The 14,432-nt window shown below is 41.6% G+C and overlaps 1 protein-coding gene across 6 annotated transcripts in view; it reads left to right on the top strand.

The window, feature by feature from the left end:
* DST (dystonin) overlaps nucleotides 1-14,432 on the top strand; it is a 315,857-nt gene that overhangs the window by 100,570 nt on the left and 200,855 nt on the right. The gene's annotated exons all lie outside the window — the stretch shown is intronic.

The raw sequence follows: 14,432 nt of genomic DNA, 5'->3' as shown, positions 1-14,432 counted from the left end.
ATGAGCATAGTATATAATGTTCAGAAACTGCTGTAAAGATTTGCTCATGTTCATATTTAGAGAAAATACTTTTTTTTAGGGGGCAACTTAATCATCTCTCTGCTTCTTGTGGCTGTACTTGTGGGTATTTGAGAAATACTGGACACTGAAGCAGAACAGAATTTCTTCAGGGATGTTTAAAATCAGCTTGGCCGGGGTGGGGTTGCTCCTTCAGTCTTTAGAGATGCAGAATTCTGGTTTTGCATCTTTTAAAAATTTGAAACCAGGGTAGCTCTTGGAAATGGTGTGACTCTAGGGAACTAGCAAGGCCCGGACATGAAGCTGGTCCCAATTTTGTCTTTAGCAAGAGACCTCTCTTCCAGAGTGGCCTTTTAGTCCTTCCCACCATGATTGAGCCATCAGGAGTGGTCCTGACATCAGCCTCTGTGCAGCAGCAGCTACGCACAACCTTTCTGTGCACAGGGTGAGTCTAGAGTCGCAGAATGGCTTTTAATACTGCTCATACTAATAGGTTTTCCTTTGTGAATTTGCTAGACCCGAAGGAATCATGTTGTGTAGAAACAGCTGCTCCAAGGACTCCTTCTATGTAGTCACCTCCTCACCGTAATCCTGAAATACCCGAATGGCCCTGTGTCCTTGCAGAAGTCTTCTACTTGCTCATGAGAAAAGACAAGAGGCTGCAGACCTGCAGCCTTCCCTTTATGGATTTTACCTCTTATTTATAATATAAGAAATGTATCCATTGTCCAGTACTTCAGACAAATTAGATTTAAAGGAAAAAAACATACAGGAAGATTGCCAGTACTCTGGCAGCAAAATGCAATCTCCAAATTAACCATCTCCTTCTAATTGAAGGTAATTGTTACCATGTTTGTAGAAGTTACTAATCTTTTTCTGTATTAAGGATGCATTTTAAAGATGTAGTTTTAATTTTCTGTGGGAAGTGGAAAAGCCTATCTGAAGCTTTTTGGAGAGCAATCCTTTAACATAAGTTTAAAATTGTGCCTGTTTTTACAGAAGAGTGGTGTCTTGAAAATGATATTTCTATACATCATTATTTTACACAGTTTTAAAACATCAGTCATCGTTACCATACCGTCAACGTCTTGGGAGTAGCTTAAAAAAGATTTAGACTCTAAACCTGTAAGGAAACCAGGTTAAAGAGTTAACATTAAATCCTTTTGACTTGCTTGCCAAGGTCAGTGGCCTTAGGCCTTCATGTTCAAACAGTTCTCAGTGTGAGTCATTGGAGAGAGAGAGAGAGAGAGAGAGATGGATATACATATATGGATATATATATGTGTGTGTCTGTACTGCTGGCCTTGATTTTCATCTCACACTGCTTGCTTTAGAATTCAAGTAAAGGATTGTTAACTTACACAAATATAGCTTGACTATGGCTCTTCCGTTAACTCTGAATTTATGTAGCAACTCAGCTTTATCTTTTGGAAATACTCAATTTGAAAGCAGTTGGTGATACAGTTGTCAAATTTCTGTTCTTACAGCATTGTTTCTAGGACAGTGACTTGCATGGAAATTAAAATCAATCCTTCAAATCCTTCAAATGCTCTCTCTTAAGACACAAAGGCATATTTAGAAAATACTATATAGTGGAGGGAACGCAGAAAAGTATCACCATAAATGAGTGCATTTCTAGCTGTGTCCATAGACCTGTCCTGGTCTATGCACTAAGTTGAATTTGAGTCCTAGTTTTCAGCTTTATTACCCTGGATGTAATACAAAATACATGCAACTCATATTTGCCCACTCACTGCCAATAGCTTGTTGCAGACAAAAAAAAAAGGTGGGAATCAGCTTATTTCAGGCATCTCAATAGCTTTATTTGAGCTAGTTATCCAGACTTCTTCTATAGGTAGCAGAGAGAACAGGCCCTTCTAGATGTCTCAGACGTCTACTAGCTCAGGGGGAGATGAATTGCGTCCTAGAAGTGTTTTCGCTCCACTGACTGAAAAAGGAGGTCAGTGTGCTTTATCTGTCACTGTGTGGGGTTCAACAAGAAGTGGAAAGGATGAAGGTGATCACGGAAATTATGAGAGATCATGGAAGGCACCAGACCGTGCATATGGACGGGACCCTGCTATGGGCACAGGGATGGATTGCATTTTTCTTTTGTCTTTTTTCTTTCCTACTTATGTCTTTCCCCTGTTTCTTTTTTGGCTTTCTTTTCTCTGTTCTTCTTTTCTCCTGTTGTCTCTTTTTATTTTCCCCCTGCTTGTTTAGTTCTTTCCTTGGTCATTTAAATTAATCTCCTATTCTCCTGCAGTCCTCGGGAAAGTACTGGACTCTTATCCCTTTATAGCAGTATATTCAAAAGAATTTTTTCTAGGTCAGCAACACGATGCTTTTACGGGTTACCATCATTTGTTAGGGGATGGCATGGAAGCTTACTGTCATTCTTCTAATTAAATTCTGTATTTATGGGATTCACTGAGTAACCACAAACAGCAACACAGCTGAGAAATATTTACCTTTCTGCCCTCCATTGCCCATCTTTAGTTGCATTAGATTCAAAGCTTGCAAGTGTGTAGTATATAAGATTCAGTGTTTAAGATTAGTCCCTTGTCAGTTCAGCTGACTAGTTAAGCATGTACTTGTGTACTTTGCTAAACTAGAAGCATAATCATTGCAGAAATATTTCCTGCAAATGATATTGAGATACGTCGTTTTAGAGACAGGTACATAATGTTATTTGCAAAATTCAGCTGTTCGAGTTATCTTTGAATTCCACGGTTTAAGATCAAGTGGACTGTCACTACATTTTTTAAATGCTGAAGGTTTTTTTTTTTAATTGATAGTAGATTTTCCAAGGGCTGATTAGAGCATTGCACTTGCTAAGGCTACTGTTTAACGTCTGATGGTGGGGCTCTGGTTTAAACATTATCTTTTACTTCTTGTTGACATATGGGCTGAAGAGGTGAGATATTGAACTTTAGACTTGCCTGCTGCTGTGGTATGAGCTTCCAGGGAGAAACTCGCATGCGAGTGTAGTGTGGCAGTGGGGTGGAGATCTCCTCTGTTAACCTCTCTAAACCTGCCTCTGCTTCCAGCAAGTCTTTCACTTTGCTGCTGTCAAAATAGGATGTTAAATTCTAGTACTTGCTACAGCAGTAAGTAACCCTTGATGTAACAAGAACAGGTAAATTTGTAGAAGAAAAGGGTTTCATTCTCGTGTAGCATTCGCGTGGTCCTAAAGCACCCGAAGAGAAATCCAACTTCCATGAAAGCCCAGAAATTCTTCCTGACACTCCTTTGAATCCCAAACCCCAAAACCTGAGGAAAGAATGAGAGAAGTGTGAAATACAGGGCGAGGATGAGATAAAAGTCAGAAAATAAACAAGTTGATGATGAAAAAGGAGTAAAAGCAGACAAATTCTTCCTTGTTGTTCAGTTCCTTTCTCAGACCAATTTAAAAATATTTTTGTAGCGCCATGTCTTAGTCTTGATAGATTAAATGGGATATTTTGAAATACTTAAAAGTTTCTTTATCAGAAATTATGATGTACAGAAAATAGGACTAAAGGCAAGGCAACCAGAGACTGGCTAGATCAGTGCTCTGATGGGAAAATATGGTGAACGCTCAGGTATCTTCCCTCCAAGGGAAAATGTTTCTTCTTTTTTGTGGAAGAAAAGGTTGTAGAGAGCCTCTTAACTGACCTTCTAGCAGCAATCTGGGACCCTGGGGTGCCTGAGCAGCTCCCTGGAGAGGGAGGGCTGTCCTGCCCAGGGTGCCAGCAGGGAGCCTCACCAGCCGGTGCCTCCGCAGCATGGGTTGGCTTGGGACTGGCTGGACCTCGGAAGAAACATGCTGGTGGTAGGAGCAATGGGCAGCATCCCTGCACAGTCATTAGTTGCTCTGAAAGTCACTTTTAAAGGTCTTATGAGCAAGAAGGCTTTATATATGTAGCAGGACAAAACTACCGTTTTAAAGCTCCATCTTCAAAATCATGTACTGTGTCGCAGTGATAGTGCATTAGAGAGAGAGCGAACAGCTTTTTGTTGTGCAAAGACTGAATGAATAATTCAGAATAGCAACCTGAAGTTACTGATTCCTGTGTGTCCTTCAGGCAGCACACGGTTTGCAAATGGCCACTTAGGTCAATTGCTTCGTGAAATGTTCAGGTATGCGCTTAATGGCAGAGGGACCGTTCCTGGTACAGCACAGTCGTTCCCTTGCTGAAAGCTGGCACTTCACTGACACTACTGGTTATCATTTTAGATAGCGCTACCCTGCAGTATCTTCTTTTGAGCCATTCAGTTAATGTTATTTAAAATTCCCCACCTCCTCTTCTTTTAGAAATGAATGCTTTTTAGCTCTACATTTATATTTATTTTAAGGGATGAGGCACCTGGTGTTAGTCTAATGGTAGTGACTGTTTTTAAAAAAAGTCTCAATTTAACACCTTTCGTTTTTGAAAGATACTTGGAAAAAGCACGTTTTGGTTTTTTTTTTTTCCCCCCTGTGTTAAGGGAAATGAGATGAAGATTGCTTGCTGTACTAGTGCATCTAAATGAGTCTTCTGTGTATTCCTCCTAGTTAATTCTGACAGCTGCTGCAAACTGTGCTGGGAGCAAATCCTGTAAAATCCCACTTCCAACACGGCACACAGCTTGCTTTAGGCATTGGGTGCAGCTGAAGTACCGATATTTCCTCCTCTATTTTGTTTTTCAATTGTTCAGCAAGGCCTATTGTCTGCTTGGTAGACAGAATATTTCAGTTTTTCTCCTAAAAATTTTTGCTGTTGTGTGTTCAGGACTATTCTAAAAGGTCTTGAAGTGTTTTTTCTTTGAGACATGCTCCTTCCAAAAAATACAGAAGAATAACTCTTGAAGAAGATCATCAGTTAATGGTGTAAAGAAGTATTTGATTCTGTTATTATGCCTGGAAATATGAACAATTATAGTTTATTCATGCTTCATTGCGTACAAATTTTTCAAAAATCTTCCACTTGAAGGTAAACCACACAGCATCTTTCATCTGCTTAGTATAATCTATAGCTGTTTGCAAAGCAGATCAGCAAGCAAACTCAGGACTTTCTTGGTGTTTAATCAAAGTTTAGATGAGGGAGGAAGGTAACCAGGAGATGGTGAGGAAAAGTAGTGACAGAATACCAGAAGTTAAAGCTGAAAAAGAGGAGGAAATTTGTACAAAGTTTTAGAGGCTAATGATAAACTGCATCACAAAATCTCTCTGCAAGCAAATAAATAAATAAAGTCAATAAAAACTGTGCCACAGATTTCAAGTTTATTTGATCCTCTTAATGCATGCAGACTTCATGACTAATTGGGAGCAGGAAAGAGAATAATTGAAAAAAGCAAATTAAATATGCATGAAATATATGATAGCTTGAGTGCATTGATATTTTATGGCATGCAGCACTGTTGAACCAGTTGAGTGTATGTTCTTATGATCCTTTTTATTGTGGTGGTTGAGTTTTTTAAAATTGTTTTATATAGGTGCTCATATATGAAAGAACGAGTATAAGGAGAATTAAGTCTACCATGAGATTACTGTATGATGAAATAGAACCACTAGAATCAATATGTTTCCTATGATAGACTAATATATTCATATATTAATTAATTCTCTTTTTGTGGGTTCATTGTTTGCAATTAGCTCTCAGCATAGTTTTTATTTAGTATTATTTATTCCTTAGAGATCACAAGAGATAAAATTCTACCATCTGCACTTAAGTGTTGGCTTTTTAATTAATTGTTAAATTATGCATGGAATTATATTTTATCTATATACTTTTGATGTATCCACATTTAATAATCATTTCTATATCAGTTTAGAAATACTCTGGCTTGATCTTCCTCCCATGGGGCCAGTGTAATTGTGCCATTGGCTCCAGTGGGACTAGTATTTGTCCAAATATGTGGACTCCAGACAGTAAGCAACCTTCAACATTCAGTCACAAACATTACCAAAATATTTCTTTCTACAGCAGTATTCCATATACTTTGGAAAGCCATTGCCCCAAGGTAATGTAGGTGTGTGACTACATGGGGACCTAAGAAGGTATCAGAATAAACATGTTTTTCCTGTAAAGAATGGTATTGTCTGCTAAAGGCATTTATGGTGCTTTGAACAAGGAAATTTAAAGATAGTAACATAACATTTAAAATCCTCATCTACCTACTGAAATACAGTACCTTGGATTTAATTAGAATAACGTTATGTCTGCCAACCTTATATTTTACCTGCTTTAGCATCATAGAATAGTTTGGGTTGGAAGGGACTGTTAAAGGTCATCTAGTCCAACCCCCCTGCCATGGGCAGGGACATCTTCAACTAGATCAGGTTGCTCAGAGCCCCGTCCAACCTGACCTTGAAGGTTTCCAGGGATGGGGCATCCACCACCTCTCTGGGCAACCTGTGCCAGTGTTTCACCACCCTCAGCGTAAAAAATTTCTTCCTTAGATCTAGTCTAAATCTACCCCCATTTAGTTTAAAGCCATTCCCCCTTGTCCTGTCACAACAGGCCCTGCTCAAAAGTTTGCCGCCATCTTTTTTATAAGCCCTCTTTAAGTACTGATAGGCTGCAATAAGGTCTCCCCAAAGCCTTCTCTTCTGCAGGCTGAACAACCCCAACTCTTTCAGTCTTTCTTCATAGGAGAGGTGTTCCATCCCTCTGATCATTTTCGTGGCCCTCTTCTGGACCCGCTCCAACAGGTCCATGTCTTTCCTGTGCTGAGGGCTCCAGAGCTGGACGCGGTACTCCAGGTGGGGTCTCACCAGAGCAGTGGGAGTGTATTGCCTTTGGTCTGATTTAGCGTATCCCTGTAGTTTTAAGCTGTGAAAGCCAGATTTATTGGCCGAGTTTGATGTTATTAGCATTACATTTGCATACTTTAAACAATTCGTCCCTGATGAGGTATATTTGGTGACACGTAGTACAGGGCTGGAAAGGAGGGGGCAAGTTGGAAGCATGAAGGGTGAAGAGAAGTGGTGGCACTGTGTAACTGAAACACCATGGCGTGTCTCTGGCCAAAGGTAAGGATGGACAGAAGGTGACCATGGTTGCTGTTGATTTGAGGTGTTGAACTGCAACAAGGAGGTTGACAGTAGATTTTTGGTCGCTAACTAGCATCGGGAGGACAGGACTGTGTAGCAATGAGGAAAATCATTTATCCCCATAACTGATGGGAAGAGCAGATGTGGAGGTCTGCATTTGAACACCTACAAAGGTGCCCTTTGTAGCCTATGCAAGAAGGAGGCATTTCTGTGGCACAACTCCGCTCATCCCCAAGCAGGTGTGCAAACCAGGTCAGGGCACAGTTGGGGTGGCTGCCTCTGGAGTGGACATGTGTCTTGAGAGAGAAGTGCCAGCCAGAGAGACCTTCAGCCTCTGGTTCAGAAAGCCGCTAGCAACACTGCTAGTTAGTTAGGTCTGGACTGATTGGGAGGGACTGCTTCAAAATTTAAAAAAGGAAGGTAACTTAACAGCAAGTGATTGTAAAATCCCAGGCTCACCTTTCAAAGAAAAGAGTGAAGTGAGAAGTGAAAAAAGGATAATGACCTTCTAAGCAGCAGAACTGGGGAAAGCAATAGGTAGGGTCTCCTGGGGAGGTAATCCAGGAGAGGGAAGAATGCAAGAGATCTGGCAGTCATTGAAGGCATTTGTGTTGGAGGCACAAAGGCAGGCTGCAGACAGGCAGGACAGATAGGAGGCATCACATAGAATATACCGCTGCTTTTAAGAGATGTGTGAAATACAAAGGAGCCGTACAAGAAGTGGAAATAAGGGCAGCAGGACTAAAGATTTGGATAAAGGAGTTAGTAAAGCATGGTGGCATAAAATCAGACAAGTAAAAGGTCCAGAAGGAGTTACAGTGTGACATAAAAGTCCACAGGAGAAGGGTTCTGTAATTATGTCAGTATATGAAGAAGACAGGAGAAGTATGGATGCATTACCAAGGGAAAAAATGAGAAATAGTATTGAATGGTGTAGAAAAGTCTGAATTACTCCGGCCTCTTCAGTCTACAAAATACTGACTTGACAAAATACATTTTAATAAGGTGAGGGTAAAATTCAGGTAAGGAAAGAGCAGATCAAAGAATAGTCAGATAAGTTGTGTGCTTTCTGGTTGCACAGCTTTATTCACCCAACAGTTAGGAACTAACTGAAGTGATTTATAACGTTTTATCATTCTATTTAAGAATTCGGAGAGGACGGGGAAATCCTAGGAGTCTGCAGTTAAAGTAAGCATAATACCTCTCTCCCAATCAGAAGAAAAGAATGGGGAGTTGCAGACCTCGCAGGGTAACTTCCCTGGGAAGGCTGTGGAACAACTGGTCTTTGAAAGCAAGTGGACGAAGGGGAAGCGGTATACATGGTGTATCTACGTTTTTTTGACGTGCTACCACATGTAGTCTCATTAGCAGATTACTGTCACAAAATTTGAACGAAAGGATCCCAGATACAGTTTGCTTGGATATTGCCATCAGTAACAGCTGCAGCTAGAACTGGCACTAGGAAGAGCCAGTGCCATCGGTTCTTGCTGCTGTCGTGGCTGCCATCAGGTGCTGCAGCAGCATCACCTGGCTCTGGGAGGCCATGCGCATGAGCAAGGACCCATCTCCCTTCCACCCAGAGATGGCATCCAAGCACCCGCTGCCTGTGCCGTGCCACATCCTCAAGTGAGGATTCGAGCTCTGTCACTTCATCCTTGTGGTGATACCCCTGCTTCTCTAATGCGGTGGCTGTACCTTTCTTGGCTGAAGCCTTTTGTCATGTTGTCAGCAACAAGTGTGGCCCTCACCCTGCCACGGTTCTTACCAGGGTCCATCACCTGCACTGGGCTGTGTTGGCTTGTGCCCAGGGAGCTCCAGGAACTACAGACGAGCTCTGCACCCTGCCAGTGGCCCAGCATGGTGCTTAGGAGGCAAGGACACAGCTCGTAATTCTGCCTTTTCGTAGACACGAGTGTGCTTATGGGCACATGGTTGTGAAACTCCGCCTGGCTGTGCAACTCGTGACGTTTGTGACAAGAGATTTGCAGCCATCTGTAATAAAGCAGTAAGAAGATATGTTTTCTTAGAAAATCAAGGGCAGGTTGTGATAATTGAGTTTTAGTCTGAAACAAAGAAGACTGAAGGGAGATGTGATAACATGTCCTCAGTATGTAAAAGGTGGTTATGCAGAGGCTGGTGAACAAGTGTTTTCCGAGGTCAGGCTCTAAGGGGCCGGGGAGACAACAAAAATTCAGCTTAGTTTACAGAAGAAGATTTGGTTGGAAGATTAGCAAGGAAAAATCCCCCTCCCTGAAAAGCAAGTAAGCATAATAAAATGCTGAAGTATATGTATTACAATGTGGAATTTCCTTCATTTGAATTTTCAATAATAAATTAGAGAAGCATCTCTGGCGTGTTCTAGCCAAACTCAATCTGCTTCGCTGCACTGGGTCGGGTGAGGTGATCTGTTCAGTCCTTTTTGGCCTTACAGTTGTATTATTCTGTGACAGCCTAGTAAGGCCCAGCCCTTCTCTGGCGAAATTATACTCAGCTTTGAGTCGTAGAGCTGATCAATGCCAAGTTCTTTACTAAAGCTTGTGTTTTCATTAAATTAGTGATTTCAATCTGCATCAATCCTACAGTTCCAGTGAGAATGCCCTCTTTCAGTGAGCTACCCTGTGAAGTGAAGCTTAGTGATGTTTGCATTGTATTCTTCATTAATCTGTATTTATGCCTTTGTAAGTAAAATATGTTAAAAAGGGGACAGGATGAAAGTCACAAGTGAGGCTTTAAGCAGGTTGTGAGTCACACTTCAGTTATCATCAGTAATATGCGCTGAGGCACTATCTCTTAACAGCTAGAAAATGTGATAGAGATGTAGAGAGGGTTTTATAATGCGAGTTTTTTTAGTCTTCCTAAGTTTTATAAATATCTTTATATAGTCTATAAACAAAAGCATTTGAACAAAGAGTACTGAATTGAGGAAAAATCATAATAGGTTAAACATGGGGGAGAGATGGACATGCTGTGCATTAAAATCACAACTGGTGCAAGAAGGGTCAATGGGCTGGAAACATGCATGGAGTCGCATGGGACCTCACGTGACATATACCACATGTGGCATCTGTCCCCCGTGCTCACTGAGGGCTGTCTGTAGAATGAAGGTTACTTTGGTGAAATACATACTAAAGCTGGCTGGATATTTCTGTAACTTAAATTAATATTTTAGCAGTAATGGAGTAGATGTCCATTTTATGTTAGTAGATACCCATTCTACTGAGCTGGTGAATCTATGCAGCACGGGCTCCACTCAGATGGATTTGCTGTTCCCAATATGCAAAGTTACAAGCAGCCGACCAAGACTGTGTAAGTGTTAAAAGCAGTGAGGGTGGTGCTGTGATAATGATGATGAATAAGCAGCATAGGACCCGTGGAGGTGTTCTGAGTGGCTGGACCAGTGTTGGTTAAAAAGAACCTTTCAGCCCATTACTTCAAGAAGATTTGAGATGTGTGAGCTGGGATGGAGACAAAATTTATTTTTTCCGTAGGAGGCGGAAAAGAAGGATTTTTACATTTAAGACATTTGGTTAAACTTGTTCTGTACAAAAACAGTGTTTCAGATATCATGCAACTACTGAAATCTAGAAAAGGACTCATGATGCGCATGTTTATGTCCTACTGTTATATATACATGTAAGATTATGCACCTGCTTGCATACTTGCTGATTGGGGATTAGGAGAATATTGGAATGCATTTCACGAAATTAAGTATAGGAATATAAGAAGAGAAATGTAAGGACAAGATTTAGCAATGGCCTGATTTTATTTTATTTTTTTTTCAAATTGAGCAACAGTATATTTACCTTAAAGCCATACAAGTGTCTTTTTTTATGAAGTTATTTTATTGAGAGTTATCCAGAGACATACAAAACAATCAAAGGCTGGGGATAAAATGCAAAATAGGGTATTCAAAAGCAATGGGTTAATTGGACGATCGCGTTGTCTGGAGGAGATGTGAAGGTTAATGTAAAAAACAAAAAAAACCCCACCCCCCACCCCCCCCACACTTCGTGACTGATCCAAGCTTAGATACAAGGACAGGGCTTTAGAGGGGTGGAACACACAAAGTGTGTTCGAATCACAAAGTTCTTGTGCTAACAGAATGTAGAGCATTGGCCAGATGAGAAAGTGAAGGATGAATCCAAGGATGCAGCCAAGGATGAATCTTCAGTTAGGAAACATCTGTTATAAAGAAAGATCAGGGGTGCTGAACTCGCTTTGGATGGGAGACTTGTTTCAAGGTGACTTGGTAAAAGTATTTGAGATGGTAAAGGGGCTTTATGAAACGGAGTAGCATTAGGTGTGCCTGCCTGCTATTTTGGAAAATTAATATCCAAAGTCAAACAGCTAGAAAATTACTCCTGAATATGAAACAAAGAATGATTTCTTTTCAGTGAACTGCAAGAAATGTCTCCTGCGGAGTGGATTATAAGACTGGCGAGCAAAAGAAAAGAGCGAAAGTGAGTTTCGGACCACTGGACCTAAACCTGGATTCACCAGACTTTGCTTGCAAGTGAATAGGCACACAGAAGAGACTGGGCACAAGTTTTCCTCTTGGACCATCTTGCCGCTGGCCCTGGCTGCGGGCCCGGTGCTATTGGGCCGGGGGGAGCCAGTTGGCATGTCCTGGGCAGTGGGTGTCCAGCGCTGGAGCGTGTGTGCCTGCCCGCAGGGGAGGTGGGGGAACAGCACCATCTGCAGCCCAGCATTTGGGCTGCCTGTGCTCTGCGCCCGTCCCCTGGGGAAAGCTGTGCCCGGAGGTCACTGTCGCAGGAGGCCACTGTCGCAGGGCTAGCCAGTGGTTAAATTCTGCCAGAACCTGTGTGCCTGTTTATTTTTAACAGAATGGGTGCAGTCTATTATAGGATTCAGTACAAAACAAAGATTGTGACCAGGGTGTGTATTTACAGTTTGTTTTTTTCCCCAGAAATAAATTTTGGGTTTAAAATAAGGAGATTAAAGAACATGAGAGACTCAGGGGGAGGATGTCAATCTGCATGTAACTGCTCCGGCTCCCTGATCTCTTGGCATGACATCAGGTTGGCCATGGACCACAGCTCAGTGCCTCGCTGCACCGACCAGCCCGTTGGGATGGAAATTACCCGAGGTGGAGTGGCCCTGCGGCATATCAAGCAACACTTGTGTGCTTTACATGGGGGAATCTAAGAAGTCTGTGGAGCAAAATAAGTAGTCTTGAAGATGTTTGAAGAAGCAGCCTTGCTTGGCAGATCAATCACGTGAGAATATTTTGACAAATCTGATATTTTGACAATTACATGCTGCATGGATCTTGTTACAACCTGTTCAGAATTTTAGAGTGTTTCTCATAAGTCATACTGCATGTATGGGCATAGTAAACCTGTATTTTTGTACATAAATACAACTTTTTGTATGAGAGGTTTTTTTATTCTCTACTCATGGCCTAGGTTTATTTGTTATCATGCAGTTAGACCTACCAGTGAGATTCCTTAATTTTCAAAGGTGAAAGTCCCTTTGTATGTATGAAACATACAAATTTTCAAAACTTACAGAAAACTGCTTCCTCATGACTAGAGCTTTTAATACAATTTGTCTTTAAATAACAAGCTTAAATACATTTTTAGGAAGCTGAAACATTAGGGAAACTCCTCAAGATGTCAGGGTCTCATGCAGTGGCCACGGCAGTTTTTCAGTGGTCTGAATGCCAATGACATTTTCTGTGGAATAGTGTAATTATAGGAGCTCTTAACTATCTGTGTCTATTATCTCGGAGAAAAGCGTTTTACTGTAACTGAAATGAATGGGAGTCTTAAGGGATCTTTTTTCCATGGCATTGAATCAGATTCTTAAAGAATAAATTTGAAGTTTATTGTGAAACTTGTGGTGGCCTTGTGCCAGCTGTCATTTGGACTTAGCAGTGACCTCAGTGGTAATTAAGGCCTGACCCTTTTTTCCCCAAACACACCCGTTTCAGTTCTAACTTTTGAGCCTTATCCCATTTTCCTTTGGAAGAGTGGTAATGCTTTATGTCTGTGCTGGGCATTTAATTAACTTTGCTTCCAGAAGCGAGGAGAGTGGCACTTGAAAAGACTTTCCCAGGCTATGTGGTCTGAAAAGCCTCTGTTGGATCCTTAATATTAGAATTCTTGATAATGCCTGGGGATGACACTGATTTTATAAAGGCTTGTCAGCTGAACTTCAGTTTTTAAAAATAAATGTCATTCAGATTTGATTCTAATTTTTGGCTGTTCTGGAAACTGTAAGAAAAGGTCTGGTTTGGCATGTTCTCTTAACAATCAGTTCAGCTTAATTATAACATAGATAAGGAGAATCCTGATGTTTTAAGAAAGATACTCGATTACAATAGTCTGCTTTCCTTATCATGTAAAAAATGGGTAAGTTTGCAAGCGAGTGAGCACAAAACTCTGCCTTGTTTCCAAGCCCTGCAGCCTGCCAGGGCCACGGCAGTTGCCTCACCTCCCTCAGGGAGTTCCTGGTGGCCTCCGGTACATGGGAGTTGCTTCTAGTTATTCCTGCCCAATCTGATTATATACTCTCTCCTGCCTCTTTTGCCTCGACTCTAGAGTCTGCAGCACATTAATGTTTCTTTCCGCTCCTTCCTACACTAGCTCAGTCGAGAACGTGGTCCCTTGCATTTTAGGTGCTAGTCTGGAATACGTTGTACCATAACATGAATGTGAGGTCTCTCTGCCGTGTATGCTGGGTGTGCACCCACTGTATGCACAGAAAGAGCCACAACCGTATTTTCCTGCCAGACTTACTTCTGAATAAGAAAAAGGGGGTGATTCTTCTGTGTTTTCATAGAGGTGTGGCAGCATTAGAGTGACCTTCCTACTGTACTCCAGCCTGCACATCTTCGGTCTGTCCTTTTCAAGACCAAGCTGGTTTTGCTTGCAGAAGCAGAAGGGACAGTCCTTCCCCTTTTACCCATAAAAGCATAAGCAGCTTGTGGTTTTATCGTGTAAAACTATAGATTTTGTTCCAGTATCAGCACAACACAACTAATAATATCAAGAAAAATTGTAAGAAGCAGACTTGCTATAGAAGATGGCTTGTTCTTTGCTGTGACCCATGGCAAAAATAGAGATCACGATGTGCAGATTCAGTTCCCTAAGTATGGACATCTAAGGCTGTAAGGGTATTCAGGACAGACATCTGTGGGGGACTGGCTAGCAGGACTTGGGCAAACCTTAGTCATTCTGGAGAAGCAGGTGGAGGCCAAGTGGCATACCCCCTAAACATAAACCAGCCCTATAGGTGTGTGCTCAGGCAGCTGAATCATGGCTTCGTTTTCTGTTGATGGAAGTGAGAACCAAGCAGACTGAAGGCAGTGGTGACAGATTTGCTGCGATGCCAGCCCACAGAGGAGGAAGCCAAGCCCGGTGGGCCAGGGTCT

This window comes from Aptenodytes patagonicus, chromosome 3 (genome assembly GCF_965638725.1).
Source record: "Aptenodytes patagonicus chromosome 3, bAptPat1.pri.cur, whole genome shotgun sequence".
Taxonomy (NCBI): domain Eukaryota; kingdom Metazoa; phylum Chordata; class Aves; order Sphenisciformes; family Spheniscidae; genus Aptenodytes; species Aptenodytes patagonicus.
Note: the sequence above shows the minus strand (reverse complement) of the source record. Positions and strands in the feature narration are given on the sequence as shown.